This window comes from Pinus tabuliformis, chromosome 7, assembly GCF_031772625.1.
Source record: "Pinus tabuliformis cultivar Carrire ecotype Pingquan chromosome 7, CPIR1, whole genome shotgun sequence".
Taxonomy (NCBI): domain Eukaryota; kingdom Viridiplantae; phylum Streptophyta; class Pinopsida; order Pinales; family Pinaceae; genus Pinus; species Pinus tabuliformis.
Window position 1 is genome coordinate 1301395535 of NC_142293.1, and position 19616 is coordinate 1301415150.

The window sequence follows — 19616 nt, forward strand, 5'->3', positions numbered from 1 at the left end:
TAGCAGCTAATATTCTATTAATAAAAGGGGACCCCTGATGAAATCCCTCAAAAAGAAATTTAGCACTTAGACACTTTCTTTTAAGCCATTTTAAGAATAAAGCAAGATATCAAGTTAAAACCCTTTGAAAAATAGCAATTCTCGCCTTTTCGCATACCGCTGGACCAAGTGTGTCAAAAGCCTTGATAACAAGCAAAATCCACGAATTGCAATCAAAAGGATCATTGTGCCCAACTTAAATATCATTGGGCTTTTCATTTAAAGCTAAGACACATGAAATTTCCTATTTAATGGAGCCCATATCGTAATCACACATCGACGCTCATAAAGGACGCAAGCCCACAAAGCATGTTGAAATGTGTGAAATGTGATATTGTGATAAGAAAAGTAACCCTTACAACACCACATCAAGGTACTTAAAAAGGACTAAATATTATGAACCACACTATCTTGTGAAATGCGATAGAAGTCAAGACCCGATAGAAGCCAATGTCATAAATGGTACTTAAATCTACCACGTAGTGAAAAGCACTTTATAAGGTAATTACTCTTTCAAACAAACTACACTCTAAGTAAAATGAATATACTACTTATCCTGCATCTCACATCTCATTGAATCCTAAAGAAATTTGAGAAAGTGCACACACAAATATGCGATAATGCGATATGCGATATTGCATCGCAATCACAAAATCAATGTTCTCGCAACTTAAGTCCGCCACCTTAAAATATTTCCTTCCCATTTTGCGATGTGGTAAATTAATGAGCAATAAAGGAAGCAATAAGGGACCATTAGTGGCTATTTAATATAGCTTAATGGCATTTATGTTCAAAAGCGGCTTGACGTGATACGATATCTTTTCATCTATGTTATATTAAAACTCCTTTCTTGTCACCTTTTCAAGTTATCTGTATCATTCATTCTCATTTTCATTCTTACTTGTGTTTATCCAATAACTTTCGCTTCACTCCATTTCAGGAAAAATATTTAGTGAGCATTGTTAGGAATAATGGAAAATAAGGGAGAGGCAGTCGTGTTCAAGAAATCAGAAATGATTCCTCTTTTCTCCAGTACTATGTGTAGCAGAGACAGAGGAACTACGACCTGGGAGGCCATGTACAACTTGTTAGAAGAGGAGCACCCCAGGCCACTAGAGCTAAAGGCCACGAAAGATTCCCAGGAGTCATCTGATGCCTCCTATTTCAAGACATCATGCTCTTTCCTACACTGCATAGTTTCACGACTGAAGATAATCTCGTATACAGACATGGTCAAATGGGTAATTCACAGGGCAGACATTGTAGACCGAACATTCAAGAATCACAGGCAAGAGGTCATGGGGTCTTTTTTCAGCAGACAACCTACGACTCATGTACTAGTTACCATAGCCACAAAAGCTATACAATAAACTTCTCCTTGAGCAATTTTCCAAGGAAAATGAAGACCCAACATACATCATGGAATCCTAGAAAAAAAACAAAGGCAAGATCAAACGGGATAAAACGGGTATGTACTCTACAACATCCATTTCTCCCCCTCCTAGTTTCGCAACAGTAATGCTATGTAGATTGTTTGGTAAACCCGATAGCACCAAGTTTTCCCTAGAATGGCTCCCATTGATAGATGCAGTAGTAAATGCAACAATAATGAACTGGGCTGAAATTCTATCAGACAATCTAGCTAAGGCTATTATAGAATATAGAAGGAAGAGAAATTCTTCTCTAAGAGTGTTTCCCCCCTTTTTCATGAGTGCTTTTGTAATGGATGAAATCTGTTTTAGTTCTAACTTTCCCAATATGGGATGGAAGTGGAATGTACAAGACCCACTTCCCATCCATATATACCATAATATTTTGTGGGAATCTCAATTTCACCCCATTTTTATAAAATCTGTTAAGAAGTTATGCTACCCATCCATAAAGAATTGTACAATAGAACTACCCCTAGGTTTTCTAAAGAGGTTGAGATAGATATTTTTCCAGTAGCTAGATGGTTTGTGGAAGAAAATTTTTCCTACATCAGAGTATTCTGGAGCATTGCTTCACTGCATGTTCTCCCATATTATGTCCCCGACAAATTAATGACTAGAGAAATAGCCTACCAAACAACAAGGGAAGGTAGATTAAGAAGAGGATTGAAAGAGTATAAGAAGGCCATTTGGCCTACAATCCCATTACAATGTGGTGCATTTGTGCTGCATTATTTTGGACATGCATGGAAAGAAGTAGAGATTATTAAATATTTGAAATTAGCTACACTTCCAGGAAGGTAGTATGACCCAAATGAAACTGTTAAGAAGTTTACTACTATGGCAAAAGTAAAGTCGTTTACCCACAAAAGGGATGCCTTTGATGACCTCTTCTTATAGGCAAAAACATATTCACAAGTGTTGCATTTGGCATTGGAACATTTAACCCTAGATGATCTTAGGGCTTTCCATGTATATAGGGAAAAAATATTATTAAAGGTCCCATTGGACCTATTGCAGATAGAATCAATAAGGGAGCCAACTCCCAGTTTAAGCTTGGAGGACAGCTCCAAAGAAAATTCTAAAGAAGATACCCAAGAGAGATCTACATATGAGTCGGAGCACTCAGAGTAGCAGTCTCAAAATGGAGGAAAAAACAGAAATAAAGAGTCCAAGAAGGACACAGCTAGAACTACAAAAGAGACGGTCGAGCAAACCTTGGCAAAGAAACAAGAAAAAATTGTCTCTACATCAACTCAATCAGGTAAAAGCCCAATTATTGACTTGGAACAGGAATGGGAATAGTTCAACAAAAATCTTCACATAGATTCAAACCCTGAGAAAACATATGAGATACAAACTCCTAAGCAAACCCAGCACAATTAAAATCTGGAAACAACAGAGGAAGGAGTTAAGGACACTCAGGACATTGAAATCATTCCTATTACTCCTACTTAATAAATTGTTTTGAGAGTTGAAGAAATACCTCCACTAGATGTATTTTATATTCCTACCCACAAAACTATAGTCAAGAGACAGAGGAAGAAAATAAAGTTGGACGTTGTAACTGTTACAACTTCCAAAAATGAACCAATGGACATCGTTTGGAAGGACTCGCCCATGGACCCATCTGAAAATCTCACAAAATTGTCGCAATACGTAGGAACCTATGCCACAACAACTATTGAGAAAGTGACAGAGGTCCAAATGTTGCTTAAGGAAAAAGAATAAAGAATTTTGTTGTTAGAACATCAATTAGCTCAGTAAAAATCCAATCAACAAGCAGAATTACAGGTAGCCCAGCTCCAACAGGAATTTTAACATATAAGAATACAACATCAGGCCAATTTAGAAGAAAGAGATGCACAGATACAAGCCATGGCAGATAAGTTTAAGGATAATCTGAAAATTGATGAGTGCATAAAGGAAGCACTCAGTCTTAATTCCCAACTAATGTAGCAGAAGGAAGTACTTTGCCAAAAGATCTCGTAGATAACTCCTTACTGCGAAACCAATGATAAGATAACAAACCAGGTCATTGACATGAGACTTGAGTATGACGAAATCCATAAAAGGATTTCCAAATTTATCACATGGAAAGAATTAGAGGATGGGAGGAAGGCTGACCTACTGAAGATGGAAGAATCTCATAAAGACATCTTGTTCACAAATTGGGATTCTCGGTTGAAACAAGCGGAAAGGGAAATGACGATAGCAATGACAACAACAAAAAACATAATAGAAGCCATCAATGAAAATATTCATGGTGCCAATCTGTTTAAGGAATGTATACCAGGATGTATTCCGAATGTCAAACAGTTGGAGTAGCAATGGAGATAGGAAATGCAGGAAAAGGAGGAGGAAATTAGATAGCTAAGTAGGCTAAATTGGGAAGCATACTGACAATTTTTAGTGAAACAATATAGTTAGTGGATGACTTTGAGGTGCTTAACAACCTCAACACAAGAGATGGTGCCAACACTAACAAATGCTATATTTGTGGGATAGTTAAAATCTGCGATTAGCCAACCGACCCAGCTCAATCCAATGACTTATATTTGTGATCTTAGAGATCAAGTCGAAAGGAGTTTGTCATTTAATTTATTTTTCTTTTATTTTGTTTTGTATATTCTAAGGAAGGTCATTTAAACCTCCTCAGGTATTTTTTGTAATAATCTATTCTAGGAACTATAGTTTAGTATTTAAAACCCTCTCATGCATTTAGAGAGGGGTCCAAAATTTTTATTAGAAACGTTCTTTGAAACATTGCACTTCTGTACTTTTGAGGAGGTTCTGATGGAATGAATGGAACATGACCTATTTTCTTTCTAATGTCTAGCATGATCTACTAAAATGCATTTTTGTACTGTTAGAATGTGTTGGATTGATTGAGTTTGGGTTAATATTGCTGAAGAACATGAGAAAGAATCGTCATATATGGTACTTTTATCTTATGATCTTTTTTTATTTATGTGTCAGGCAATACTTCTTCTTTAAATTGTTTTATGTGTGCATGTCTCAATTATAGTTTAGCATTATTGTACTTTTGTAAGATGTTAGCTTTGACTCTATTATGAATACATGAACGATTTTGTATGTGATATATCTTTCTCAATCATTTTGTCTAACTATTTATCCAAAATGATTATTGTTAAAGGATTTCACTTCTTATTGCAGTTGAATGATCTTTTATTACCAATTGTTGTAGGACATCATTGTAGATCGCATATTGTATTTAATTCTCGAGTATATTTATATCTAAATAGTGTTAAACTAAGATATATGCATGTGTTTATTATTTAGATTAGATTACACTTAGCTCAATTATTTTCCCATTACATCATATATCACCCCACCAACACTATCAAAATATTTTCTAGGAAATTTGTCCCATTATCCCCAGTCGGAGCCACTACACCAAACTGAAAAGGAGCTGCTAACCAAGGTCCGGACTGGGTGGTTTTCCCCATGTTGTCGCAACTATTTTCGAGGCTTCAACATTTTGGCGCTAGAAGGAAGGCCTAACTATGAATGACAAGTAAATTCAAATCAATAGGCCATTCTAAGGGTAAAACTCCCTCACCATCTCCTCCAACTTCTCGATCACATTCTAAATCTCCAAATACCAAGACAGAAGTTGTAAAGAAACCCTTAGAATCCACTATTGTGAGCTCAAAGAAGTCAGATCACTCTCCTTCTATAGAAACCCCTGAAGTCCAGTCTTTGATCCATAATTTGTAGGGGATTTCAATATCTCAAGAAGAATCTGAGTTATCCCAAGCTAGTGTTTCTTCTCAATTTCCCTCCTCTCAAAGATTAACTAGATCATAGAGAAAAAAAATTTGGATTTCCCCATTTGAATTCACTCTACCAAATCGAAAGAGAGCTAAGAAGACACAATCTAAATTCCATAGTGAGGTCCTCTCATCATCACCTCAAACACCCTCATTCATTCAATCCACTTCATCACAAAATCAACCATCTGCCTCATAACTCTAGATTGTGGTTTACACTGGTACTGGAGCACAAGACTCTTCTACCCAATCACCTTCAACTACCAGAACATCTTCCTCTACATAGATATATATGATGGCTCAAAGACCATGGAAAATTCCAGGAGATTTTTGGATGGCGGGACCTTTACATCCATTGCCCACCCATCGAGTAAAGTGGTTAGCAAAGTTCATTCCTAATTATGGCGTACCAGTTGAAGAACACATAAAGAACTTTATGTTGTCCATAAATCTCAATGAAGTAGTAGAAGAAGATGTTGTTGTAATATTATTCCCATATAACTTACAAGGATCAGTAGGATCATGGTATTTTTCATTACCATCTAGTTCCATTAATATTTGGCATGCCTTTCAAGAGAAATTCTTAACTAAGTTTGGAGATGACCGATCAACAACTACTCTTATCAATGATCTCTCCAACTTGAAAGTTGAACTAAGATAACCCATTAAGGACTTCAATTCACGTTTTAATAAGTTATTAAATAAAATCCCAATGGAATCCAAGCCCAGTGATGAAGTCCAAAATCAATGGTACATTTTTGCTCTTCCCTCAAAGATAGCTATTTTTGTCGATAGAGATTCCAAACCAACTTTGGTAGAAAACATGAAAGAAACTATAGCTGTAGAAAAACACATTTTAGCCTTAAATAAGAAGAATGCATTAGAAGAATGAAAATCCAAGAAAGTAACTTTTAGGGATGAATCCAAGAAAAAACCACTTAAAGATCCTTTTGATCTTGAAGGTCTACAAAAAGTCCTTAAAACCATGTCCAATGAAATGGTTGATATTAAGAAATAGGTAGCAGAGACTTCCTCAAGGAAACCTTTTAGACCATACAAAAGAAAACCTACCTCTGATCCTAAGCCTCCAAATACCATATCAAACGCAGAGTCAGATGTGGAGGAAGAAGAAGTCTCAAAGGCTGAAGAACAAATAGATGATGAAGAAGTACTTGAGTTACAAGGAATGTGGGATTTAATTCTCCCTAATGAAGAAGCACAAGAAGCATTACTTGTCACAACCAGGAGTAGAAGCCTTGTTGATTTTTTTGGAAATAATACTGAGAGGGGGGGGGGGGCTGAATCAGTATTAGCAAATCACTAAATTTTTGCTATGAAACCATCTCAGAAAAAGATAGAAAAGATAGATCAACGCCTTAGAATTCAACCTCTTCGAGTGGGAAACCTCCTTTACATTACACAAATGAATGATTCCTTGATGATTCAATTGAAAAAACCTCCTTTCTATATATAGGAATCTAAGGAGACACAATATAACCCAGTCGACCTAACAATAATAATATAAAGGCACAAAAATAACAAAAGAGGGATTCTATGGGGCACAGCAATAACAATAACAATATGGGGACAATAGGGGCACAACAATATTAATAAGGGATACAACTACAATAGTAATGGGGTAATCACTAGTATTGTAGGGACCTAACATGCCCCTCTCCTTCAAAAAAGTGTTGTCCCCAATGCTTGAGTAGTTCTGGATGCTTCTGTATAAAATTCTCATCCTCCCATGTGGAATCTTCAGCGGATAAGTTCTACCACTTGATGAGATACTCTGAAATTGATCGATTTCATAGCTGTCGAGTTCTTGTTTCTGTGACTGCTTCCGGTTCCAATATAATTTTTCCTTCCTCGTCAAGTTCTGGCAATATTGTTTGAACTGGGAGCTTGTCGCCTATAACCTTCTTTAAACATGAAACATGGAACACTGGGTTCACTCGAGAAGCTGCAGGAAGCTCCAATTTGTATGCCATAGTACCAATATTTTGCAACACCTTGTATGAACCATAATACTTTGATGATAATTTATTATCCTTCTTAGCTTGCTTGAGGGACATTTGTTTATATGGTTGTAGCCGTAGGAATACCCAATCACCTACATCAAAACTTCTTTCGCTGCGATGTTGATCTGCCTATTGTTTCATTCTATTCTATGCCAACACGAGGTTATCCTTTAAGAGTTGGAGGACTTGTTGTTGATGCTCAATGTGATGTTCCACTGCTTGAACCTTAGAATTTTCTCTTAAATATGATGTGATGGATGGTGGCTGATATCCATAAAGTGCCATAAATGGGGTCATTTTTGTTGCTATATGGAAGGAAGTGTTGTACCACCATTCAGCCAGAGGCAACCATTTGACCCATTGTGTCTGTTTATCAGATACAAAGCAACGAAGATATCCTTCCAAACATTTGTTTACTATCTCAGTTTTCCCATCAGATTGAGGATGATAAGATGAGCTATGAGCTAACTGAGTACCGAGACAAGAAAATAATTATGTCCAAAAATTTCTAGTGAAAATGTGGTCTCTGTCACTTACAATAATCTTTGGATTTCCATGTAGCTTTTGAATTGTTTCCATAAATGCAGTAGAAATTGTACTGGCTTTAAATGGATGTGATAATGCACAAAAGTGTGCATACTTGGTAAGTCTGTCAATTACCACCATGATGAAACTCTTTCCCTCAGACTTGGGTAAACCTGTGATAAAATCCATTGAAACCTCCTCCCAACGTTGGCTTGGAATGGATAAAGGTTGTAATAGACCTGGGGTCTTAATTGTTTTAACTCATTTTTGTTGGTAAACCAAACATTCTACCACAAACTTTTGAATATCTGATTTAAGGCCATCCCAAAAAAATTCCTTCTTAACCCTATGGTAAGTTTTTAAAAATCTCGAGTGCCCTCGTAAGGGAGAAGTGTTAAATTCCATAAGAATATTTTTTTTGAGTTGGGAATTCTTACAGAGGTATAAGCGATCTTTGTACCATAACGAATCATTTTTCCAGCTAAATGTATCAGATGTACTGGAATCTTGTTGTAACTTTCGAATAAGTGCCCACACTTCTTCATCATTCTTCCATTCCTCCATTGCTTCATTTATCCAATCTGGTTGGATAATAGAAATGGCGCACAACAATGCTTCCACATCCTCATCCTTTCTTGAGAGTGCATCTGCCACCACATTTTGCTTCCCTTTTTTGTAGATGATTTCAAAATCATAACCCAACATCTTTGTGACCCATTTTTGTTGCTCTTTAGAGGATAATCTTTGTTCTAAAAAGTATTTAAGGCTATCATGATCCGTTTTTACCTTGAAGTGTCTTCCCATTAGGTAGGGTCGTCATTTCTTAAGTGCATGTAGTATTGCCAACATTTCCTTCTCATAAATAGCTTTCTGTAAAAACTTTCCCTTGATTGGACGACTTTCAAAAGAAATGGGTTTTTCATCTTGCATTAAAACAACACCAATTCCATTTCCTGAAGCATCACATTCCACAATAAAGGTTTTTGTGAAGTCTGATGTAGCTAAGACCAGTGCTTGGCACATTGCCTCTTTAAGAAATTCGAAGGCCTTTGTTGCTTCTGGAGTCCATGAAAATGCATCTTTCTTCAATAATGTTGTTAGAGGTGCTGCTATTCTCCCATAATTCTTAACAAACTTGCGATAATACTCTGTCAACCTGAGAAATCCTCGCAGATGCTTTATGGATGTGGGGATTTTCCATTCCTTAATGGCTTTAATTTTGCTAGGGTCTACCTTAACTCCTTCATGAGATACAGTATGACCCAGATATTCCACCTCTTGTACTCCAAAGAAACATTTGGATTTTTGTGCGTATAATTGTTTCTCCTCCAATAGTTGTAGCACCCTGTCAACATGGTCAACATGATCCTTCCAAGACTTGCTATAGATTAGTATATCATCAAAAAATACTAACACAAATTTCCTAAGGAAGGGTTTGAAAATGGAATTCATCAAACCTTGAAATGTAGAAGGTGCATTGGTAAGGCCAAAAGGCATGACCAAAAATTCATAATGACCCTCATGAGTTCTAAATGTTGTTTTTGGAATGTCTTCAGGCTTCATTCTGATTTGATGATATCCTGAACAAAGATCCAACTTGGTGAAGTAAATTGATCCATGCAATTCATCTAGTAATTCATCAATGACAGGAATGGGAAACTTATCTTTAATAGTGAGCTTGTTGAGCTCCCTATAATCTAGACACATGCACCATGATCCATCCTTCTTGTGCACCAATACTACTAGAGCAGAGAAAGAACTTTGACTAGGTTGAATTATACCAGCCTCTAGCATTTCTGCCACCATATGTTCAATTTCACTCTTTTGGGCATAGGGATATCTGTACAGCCTGATGTTTGGAGGAACACTTCCTGGAATCAGATGAATAGCATGATCATGATCACGAGTAGGTGGGAGACCTTTGGGAGTCTCAAATACCTTGGAATGATTGTCCAAGACTTTTTGGAGATCTGGAGAAATAGATGATTTCGATGTGGAAACATCTAGTGAACATAATTGTGCAATTACACCTCTTTTTTCATTTTTTAGAAGCTTTGTCATACCGTTAGAGCTGATTATCTTTCCCAGTTTCCCTGTAATACCTCTTAATTCAACTTCCTTTCCTTCTACAGAAAATTTCATGAAAAGTTCTTGAAAATTAAAAGCTATTGTACCCAAGGATTGTAGCCATTAGACTCCTAGTACAACATCAGCACCTCCCATTGGAATGGAAAGCATTAGGCTAGTCAATACATATTCTCCCATGGATAGCTTGATATTATGGAACCTTCCAGAGAAATTTATTGTTCCTCCATTTGAAACCATCACTTGAAACTCTGGTGTTGGATATAGGAAGCAATTCAATTCTTTTGCTACCTTACAATGAATAAAATTGTGGGTACTTCCTGAATCAATCAACACTATTACCTTTCTCTTCTTGATTTGTCCTTCTATCTTGATGGTTTGAGGAGTGGTAATTCCCACCAATGCATTACAGGATATGGTCGGATTCATTTCTTCTTTATCTAGGCTTTGTTCCTGGAGTATATCCTCTTCTTTTGACCTTTCTTGCTCCTTTTCTTCTTCCTCTTCACAATCTATGTAGAATAATTTCTTCTCAGCACATTTATGACCTTTAGTGTATTTGCTATCACAACTGTAACAAAGCCCTTTTGCTCTTTTTTCTTCCAATTTTTGTGGTGTTAACCTTATAGGTTGTGGAAGACTAGGGGCAAAGACACTTCCATCTTTATAGTTGTGAGTGGTATGCTTCCTTGTTGCCATAATTTTGCTTTCCATTTTTCTTGATAACCTGAATGCCTTCTCTAATGAATCAGGTTCCCAAAGGCGAACATCATGTTGGATATTATCCTTTAAAGTCCCTATGAACACATCAATCTTATGCTCCTCTGGAATATTTTTTACCCTTATGTTCAATTTTCGGAACTCCTCAATGTGCTCCATTATTGAACCCTTTTGTTTGAGACTTATCAATTGGCTAAAAAAATTGTTGCTTTTTGTATCCTCATAATGTGTTGTCAATTCTTCCGTAAAAATTGTCCAAGTGATAATTTGTTTACAAGAGAAAAGCCATTGATACAATACAAACTGATTTGGTTCCAAATATAAAGTTGCAATATGTACCTTTCGTGTGTTTTTCACATTATTGAGATCGAAAAATTGCTCCATCTGTAATATCCATGTTGCGGAATCCTTGCCATCAAAATTCTTCATATCGCTCTTTGGAATATGGTGGGTCTTCGATCCAAAATTAGAGTCTATGAAATCATGATTAACATTTCTTTTGTTGACATCATGAGTTTGCTTTACTACCCTTTCACCATTATTAAGTATTTCTTGTAGAAAATTTGTAAAATCTTCCTTCAAATCTGCAATGTCTATCTTCAAATCTGCCATGTCTGTCTTCAAATATTTCTTCAAATCTATCTTCAAATTGTCCATCTTAGCTTCCATGTCATTCATCTTAGCTTCCATGCCCTTTATATTAGATTCAATTCCATTTATCTTAGATTCTCCAAGGAAGAGTTATACCAAATCTCCCACAGTGACCTAATTATAGACTAGTTCAGTAGAGTGAACTTGTAAGACATGCCACATGTCCCTGTTTCGACCTTTGGCTCTAAAAAATATATACAAGAATACACAATCCATCCTCTTTCTGTACCTTCTTACGAAATTTCAATTCTATGCTCAGAGAGAAAGTTATGATGATTTTCCCCAGGTCACATGTTTGGAATGTAATCCAGGAGTCTGCAAAAAGACCAACTTCCTCAGATCATATCTCCGCAAATATAGAGCGAAAAGCTCTGAAATTCGGACCCGAGGTTCAGTGTGATTTTGTCTCAAATGGGTTTATTTTTTCGCTTTTGAAACATCATAGAAAAAAAACTATAGCAAAAATTCCACGATGACCTATTTGGAGCAGCGAAACCCTAGAATCCAAAGCTCTGATACTAAATGTTATGAAACCAGCTCACAAAAAGATAGAAAAGATAGATCAACGCCTTAGAATTTAGCCTCTTCAAGGGGGAAACCTCCTTTACATTACACAAATGCATGATTCGTTGATGATTCAAATGACAAAACCTCCTTTCTATATATATGAGTCTAAGGCGTCACAATATAACCTAGCCGACCTAACAATAATAATATAAAGGCACAAAAATAACAATAGAGGGATTCTACGGGGCACAGTAATAACAATATGGGGACAATAGGGGCACAACAATATTAATAAGGGATACGACTACAATAGTAATGGGGTAATCACTAGTATTGTAGGGACCTAACACTTTTTCATTTCCATAATCAGATTCATATATGCTACTTCAATTAAGGGAACCCACGTGTACACGCAACTATGTTTAATACAACTAGCGTATATCCAGTAAACTTATGATTCAGTTAATCCATTATATTTTGATCTTAAATTAGTGCATTAGAACTTCATTAACCATATAAACAGTAAGCAGGTGCAGTAACACAGAACAGATCATCACACATATGAACACCATGATATAAGGTGGAAACCCAATGCGGGACAAAAGCCACATGTTGTTGTTTTCTTTAAGATAAGAAAAACTTGTTTACAATCTTGTACTAGCACAGACTCATACCAGTACGCAGACACCCACTTGCAGAAGGCTACAACCTTCTCTCATTCTCTAGCTTCTACTAGAAGGGAGCTACAACCCCCTAGCTCTTGTAATAGCTTATCCATTTACTAGTACGTAGGCACTGGCCTACTGAAGGCTACAACCTTCACTCATTTTCCAGCTGCTACTAGAAGGGAGCTCCACCCCCCTGGCTCTTGTACTGGAGGATATGTTTACCAGTACATAGGTGCCGGCCTACAGAAGGCTACGACCTTCTTGTTTCATCAAAACACCATAATATGAAGGCCACGTTTCATCCAATTTTCATATTGGAACCATCAACAACATTGAAGAACAAATCAATCACTACTACAATACAAACATCAACTACACCTACTTCATCAATCTCTGAATCACCCAATCCTGAATCACTAAAACCCTGTCTTCAAAACACAGAGTAGAACACCAAACTCTGCAACAACAACCAGACCCAACTGGAACTTCAAATATCATACTTCATACTATATACGCTACTTGGATGAGCTGAACCAACATGTATACGCGCTTTTACTAAAGCGAATCCATGTACAAATCTGCAAATATTTATTCAGAACTTTGCAGCTACTCCAGACATCATTCATACCCAGATCATAACATTTATACAATAAAACATGCATCAATAATTCAGATCTAGTCTATCCATGATCAAACTGCATAATGATAATACATTCCAAGCCTTATGATCTCGATCCATCATCCATCATCATCCACATAGGTGCATCCTTGGTTTAGATCAAGCATAGCATCACAAACCCATAACCTGCATATTGGATCTCTCACTTCATCAGATATTCAATCCTTGCACGCTTGCACTTTGGCTTAATGATCTTCTTCTCCTTATATAGGTTTAGGCCTCTCTCAATACCATGTTCCAAAACCACGTAGGAGCAATACCTTGGACCCAATACTTGGGGTCAATACCTCAGACCAAATACCATGGACCAATACCAAAATACCATGGACCAAAACTTAGTTTTCCAACATGTACATGCCTTTCCTTCTGTGAAAGTGTGTGTGTATGTTATACACACCTTTTGGTCTGCTAACCTGCATGTATATTCATCTTTGTCATGATGAACCTGCATATACCTCTCTCTGATCATTAATTCTTTATTATTGACCTACTGCACTATGATCTATCATCTGAGTGAGTTGCCATCAAGGACAACACCTGTATCATACCTGTATCATAATGCCAACAATCTCCCCCTTTGGACTTGATGGCAACAACCACACCAAGTCACTCTCCCCCTTTGACATCAAGGGCAAAGGGTGGACCAAGATATTCTCTCCCTTGATATACATTCTGATTTTCATGCTCCCCCTGAGTACATGCTGAAATCTATGATTGAGCTCTCCCTTTGTATATGTTGAGATGTACCAATCCGTCCATGCTCCCCTTGAGAACATGTTGAATTCTCTGATTGAACTCCCCTTTTGTACATGCTCCCCCTCAGCACATGCAGAGTCTGCAAAAATATTTTTCAAAAGGATAACATGAATCTTCGAATCAACTAAGTGAGTATGACCTTCCTGTCACCAATGACTCATACATACATTAATCTCCCAACCAAGTGGGGATACACCATTTTGACTCAGAATCATCCACCCAACCAAGTGGGGATATACCAAATGTTTATACATGACTAAAATAGACATTATTACATCATCCTTTGCATGCAAAATGGGGTTACAAATGAGGTTTTTTCATGACCTTTACATCAAATCATGTACATGAATTTTATAACAATGACCAGCATTCTAAACATGACCATGATAGTCATCAGCAACTATCATACACCATATATGATCTGCGCCATAAGCATCTATCACCAAAATCCAGACCTGTAACCTGCAATACCATTCTTTTGGCCAACCAACAATAAGTAGCAAGATGTATCATTTAGCTACATGAGCATCATCACCAAAGACTTCTAACCATAATGCTAACAATGCATTATTCAAAGCATATGCTCCCCCTGAACCTGTGCCAATCAACATATACCATGACCGAACCATATCAGACTTCTTTTCCTGAATTTGTCCCACTTCTTTTCCTCAAAACAACATATACGTGACTGTGCAGCTTCGAACTCGCGTATATACGCAACTTGTCTTCACGAAACCTGCGTATGAGATTTAGAACATTGAAATTTCACACTTTCAGCTCCCTCTGAGTCTGTCATGTCTATACACTCTGCTATGCCACATCTTTCTGACTGTACTTCCTTCTTCTTCCATATCTTCGACTGTGATGATGTTTTCTCCTTTTGGTATGGTGCCCAAAATCTTCTCCTGCATTCCTTTGCTATATGTCCAAGCTTGTTACATGCATAACATCTTACATGTTTCATATTCCTTCTATAGCAGTCAATGGCTTTGTGACCAAACATATTGCAAGCAAAACAATATCCCTTAAAGTACCTGGAACATGATGATCTTTCTGTGTGATGGTCTTGAACCATTCTACTTCTGCATCTGGCTACAACATGTCCAAAATTATGACATATAAAACATTCAACATTATTCATTGGAGGAAATAACCATCTATCACTTCCACAGTTAGGAGTAAAAGATTTTCTTTGAAGACTTTCTTTCCTTGGTTGTTGATGGGGTTGACCTCTCATCTCCTTGTTGAGTATTTCAGATTTTGCATTAGATTTCCTTGCCTCACCTTGTGAACTAGATTTACTTTGAATAGACTCATTGAAACCAAGACCAGTTTTGATAGCAGGCGACCTTTGACTACTAAGAATATCATCCAATATCTTAGTACTGTCTTGAAATCGTAATAGTTTATCTTTTCTTCTAATTTACCTTTCAAGATATTTACCCAACCTGATGTTGTTCTTCCTTTTCCAGATATTGCTTTTTCAAGATTTCTTCTGACTCTCTTCCTTATTCCACTTGTTGTCGTAGTTTGAGAATCTCATTTTCTTGTTCTTCATTCTACTACTGCAGCATTTGACATACTCAGAAGGCACACTCCCTTTTGTTAAATTGATCTTGTTGATATATGATTTTATCTGATGCTTCATTTGCTTGTTCATCTTCAATCTGAGGTGATTCAAAATCTGAATGCTTGCTTCCACCTAATGGCAGGCTGTCATTGTTCCTTTGAGCTATCTACTTCTTCTGACGTGCTTTCTTTCCCATTGTTCTACGAATCTCCTTCAAGCGATCAAGCTTCTATCAAAGGACCCACTCTAATACCAATTGTTGGAAATAATACTGAGAGGCGGGGGAGGGGGGTGAATCAGTATTAGCAAATCACTAACTTTTTCATTTCCATAATCAGATTCATATATGCTACTTCAATTAAGGGAACACACGTGTACATGCAACTATGTTTAATACAACTAGCGTATATCTAGTAAACTTATGATTCAATCAATCCATTATATGTTGATCTTTAATCAGTGCATCAGAACTTCATTAACCATATAAATAGTAAGCAGGTGCAGTAACACAAAATAGATCATCACACATATGAACACCATGATATAAGGCGGAAACCTAATGCGGGACAAAAACCACCTTCTGTTTTTTTCTTTAAGATAAGAAAAACCTGTTTACAATCTTGTACTAGCGCAGACTCATACCAGTACGTAGGCACCCACCTACAGAAGGCTACAACCTTCTCTCATTCTCCAGCTTCTACTGGAAGGGAGCTACAATCCCCTAGCTCTTCTACTAGCCAATCCGTTTACTAGTACATAGGCGCCAGCCTACTGAAGACTACAACCTTCACTCATTTTCCAGCTGCTACTGGAAGGGAGCTCCAACCCCTTGTCTCTTGTACTGACCAATATGTTTAATAGTACATAGGTGTCGGCCTACAGAAGGCTACGACCTTCTTGTTTCATCACAACACCATAATACAAAGGCCACGTTTCATCCAATTTTCATACTGGACCCATCAAGAACATTGAAGCACAAATCAATCACTACTGCAACAAAACCATCAACTACACCTGCATCATCAATCTCTAAATCACCCAATCCTGAATCACTAAAACCCTGTCATCAAAACACAGTCACCAGAACACAGAGCAGAACACAGAACTTTGCAACAACAACCAGACCCAACTGCAACTTCAAATATCATACTTCATACTATATATGTTACTTGGATGAGCCAAACCAACATGTATATGTGCTTTTACCAAAGCGAATCCGCATACAAATCTGCAAATATTTATTCATAACTTTGCAGCTATTCCAGACATCAGTCATACCTAGATCATAACATTTATACAATAAAACATGTGTCAATAATTCAGATCTAGTCTATCCATGATCAAACGACATAATGATAATACATTCCAAGCCTTATGATCCCGATCCATCATCCATCATCATCCACATAGGTGCATCCTTGGTTCATATCATGAAAAGCATCACAAACCCATAACCTGCATACTGGATCTCTCACTTCATCAAATATTCAATCCTTGCACACTTGCACTTTGGCCTAATGATCTTCTTCTCCTTGTATAGGTTTAGGCCTCTCTCAATACCATGGTCCAAAACCACGTAGGAGCAATACCTTGGACCCAATACCCAGGGTCAATACCTCGGACCAAATACCATGGACCAAATACCACGGACCAAAACTTAGTTTTCCAACATGTACGTGCCTTTCCTTCTGTGAAAGTGTCTGTGTATGTTATACGCACCTTTTGGTTTGCTAACCCGTGTGTATACGCATCTTTGTCACGATGAACCTGCGTATACCTCTCTCTGATCATTAATTCTTTGCTATTGATCTGCTGCACTATGATCAGTCATCTGAGTGAGTTTCCATCAAGGACAACACCTGTATCATACATGTATCATAATGCCAATAGATTTGCCACAAAAAAATCCAAAGTAGAAGGCATCAACTCCGACTCCCAAAGACAAAGAAATAGGTAAGACATATTCATCTAAATCCACTCAAACCACTCCTCCTCAAGAAAATGCTTCACCTTTAGCTAAAACCCTGCTAGTCTTTGATGAGATGGAATACAACATCGTTGAAGATATGAAAAATACTAAGGAAAACATCAAATTCCATGAGCTTAGCAAGTTAAAACATCAACAAAAGCTATTGCTCAAAGATCTAAAAGCAGTCCCTACTTCTCCTCTTCCCACTGTTGTAATCTTGCAAGCTACACAAGAAATGGGAAGGCCTCCTACTACCTCATTATATAGAATCGATCCTACTGATATTTCTCTAATAGAAGGAGGATCCTAACCCCATACTCCTCCATTTCATTTAACTTTTCAATTTTTCAACAAAAATCTACACAATCGTTTAGTTGATTCTAGAGCTTCATCCAACATTCTACCAAGAACAGTTTGTGTGGAATTAAATGTGGAACCCCAAGAATCTCATGTTCGCATTGTGCAGTTATACCGATCTCAAGTCAAAGTTATTGGAGAACTCAATCAAGTCACTATTAGACTCTCATCAAATCCGAAAGTATGTCAAGTCATTAACATCCTTGTGGATGATATACATGAATTCTATGGCCTAAGCCTTAGAAGAGACTCATCATAAATGCTTCATCGCTATTTTGCAACCGATTGGTCCCACATGTGGCTTCCCTATAATGGTAAACCGAATAAAATAAGGTTTGACTGAGAGAAACATCAAAAGTATATCGTCGCAAAATTAGAGGGGGAAAACGAACCAGTCACATAGAGCAACAATATCATTGGAAATTACTCATTCAAATCATTTCTAGGAAATTTTAATGCAAATACTTCACCTTTCTTGGAAAATTCTGTTATATCACTAGTCGAAAATTATTCTCAAACAGATGCTTCTAAGTGTATAAATTTTGTGGATAAACCTGTATTTAGCGCTTTATTTTGGAAATTATTTTTTGATGGATCTAAATCTAATGATGGAGCCAGAACAGGATGCATATTAGTTAACCCAAAAGCGGAAAAAACTATGCTAGCATGCAGGCTTGAATTTGAATGCACAAACAACATTGCCGAATACGAAGCATTGGTTCAAGGGTTGTATAAAGCCATCGACCTTGATATCAAATATCTTAAAGTATTTGGAGATTCTGAAATTGTGATAAAATAGGTAAGAAATACTATACACTCTCTGTCTGGACATTTCAAACATTATCAATTGTTAGTCCAGGACCTCACTTCTCATTTTATAGCATTTAATATTTCCCCTATCCCAAGACTCCAAAATGCATGTGCTGATCTTTTGGCTAATGTTTCATCCAAGCTCATTCCACCAGGAGATTATAGCCCCGATCGCTTTTCCGTTGAATTAATTTTTAGGCCTTCTATTCCTAAAAATATCACCAATTGGCGAGTCTTTAATAATGATCCATATATCATAAGTTTTCTAGCATCTGAGGGCTCTTATGATGACTAGATAATAGATGAAGATCAACATGACAACCAGCTTAAGCAAGAAACAACTATGAATTCCATACCTAAGTGTGTGGTTAAGTTGGAACACTTATATGATCTTAATGACATATTCAAAAAAACCAATAACTTGAACTAGTTAATCTTGGAATTGACCTTAAGCCTCAAAACATCAATCTAGGACTTCATCTTACACTAGATGAAAAATCAACCTTCATTCATTTGTTGAAGAAATACAAGAATGTATTTTCTTGTAACTATGAATACCTTAAGACATCTAACACTTCTATCATTCAACATACCATTCCCATGATATCTGATGAAAAGCTCGTGCAGTAGAAGCTGAGAAAGATCCACCTGAATTTATAAAATCAGATCGAATTTGAATTGAATAAGCTGCTCAAAGCCAAAATAAGCTTTCCTGTCAGGCACTCAAGGTGGGTTTCCAACCTTTTTCTAGTTAGAAAAGCGAATGGTGATATTCAAATATGTATAGAGTTTCGCAATCTCAACAAAGCTTGTCAAAAGGACAACTTCTTGTTACCCCCTATGGAATAGATATTGTAATCAGTTGTAGGCTCAAAAATAATGTCTTTTCTCGATGGATTTTCAGGTTATAATCAGATTCTAGTACATCCAAATGACCAACTAAAGACTACATTTCAAACCAAATGGGGAACATATGCCTATCAAAAGCGATTTGAGTTAATCAATGTTGGTGACACATTTCAAAGAGCCATGGAC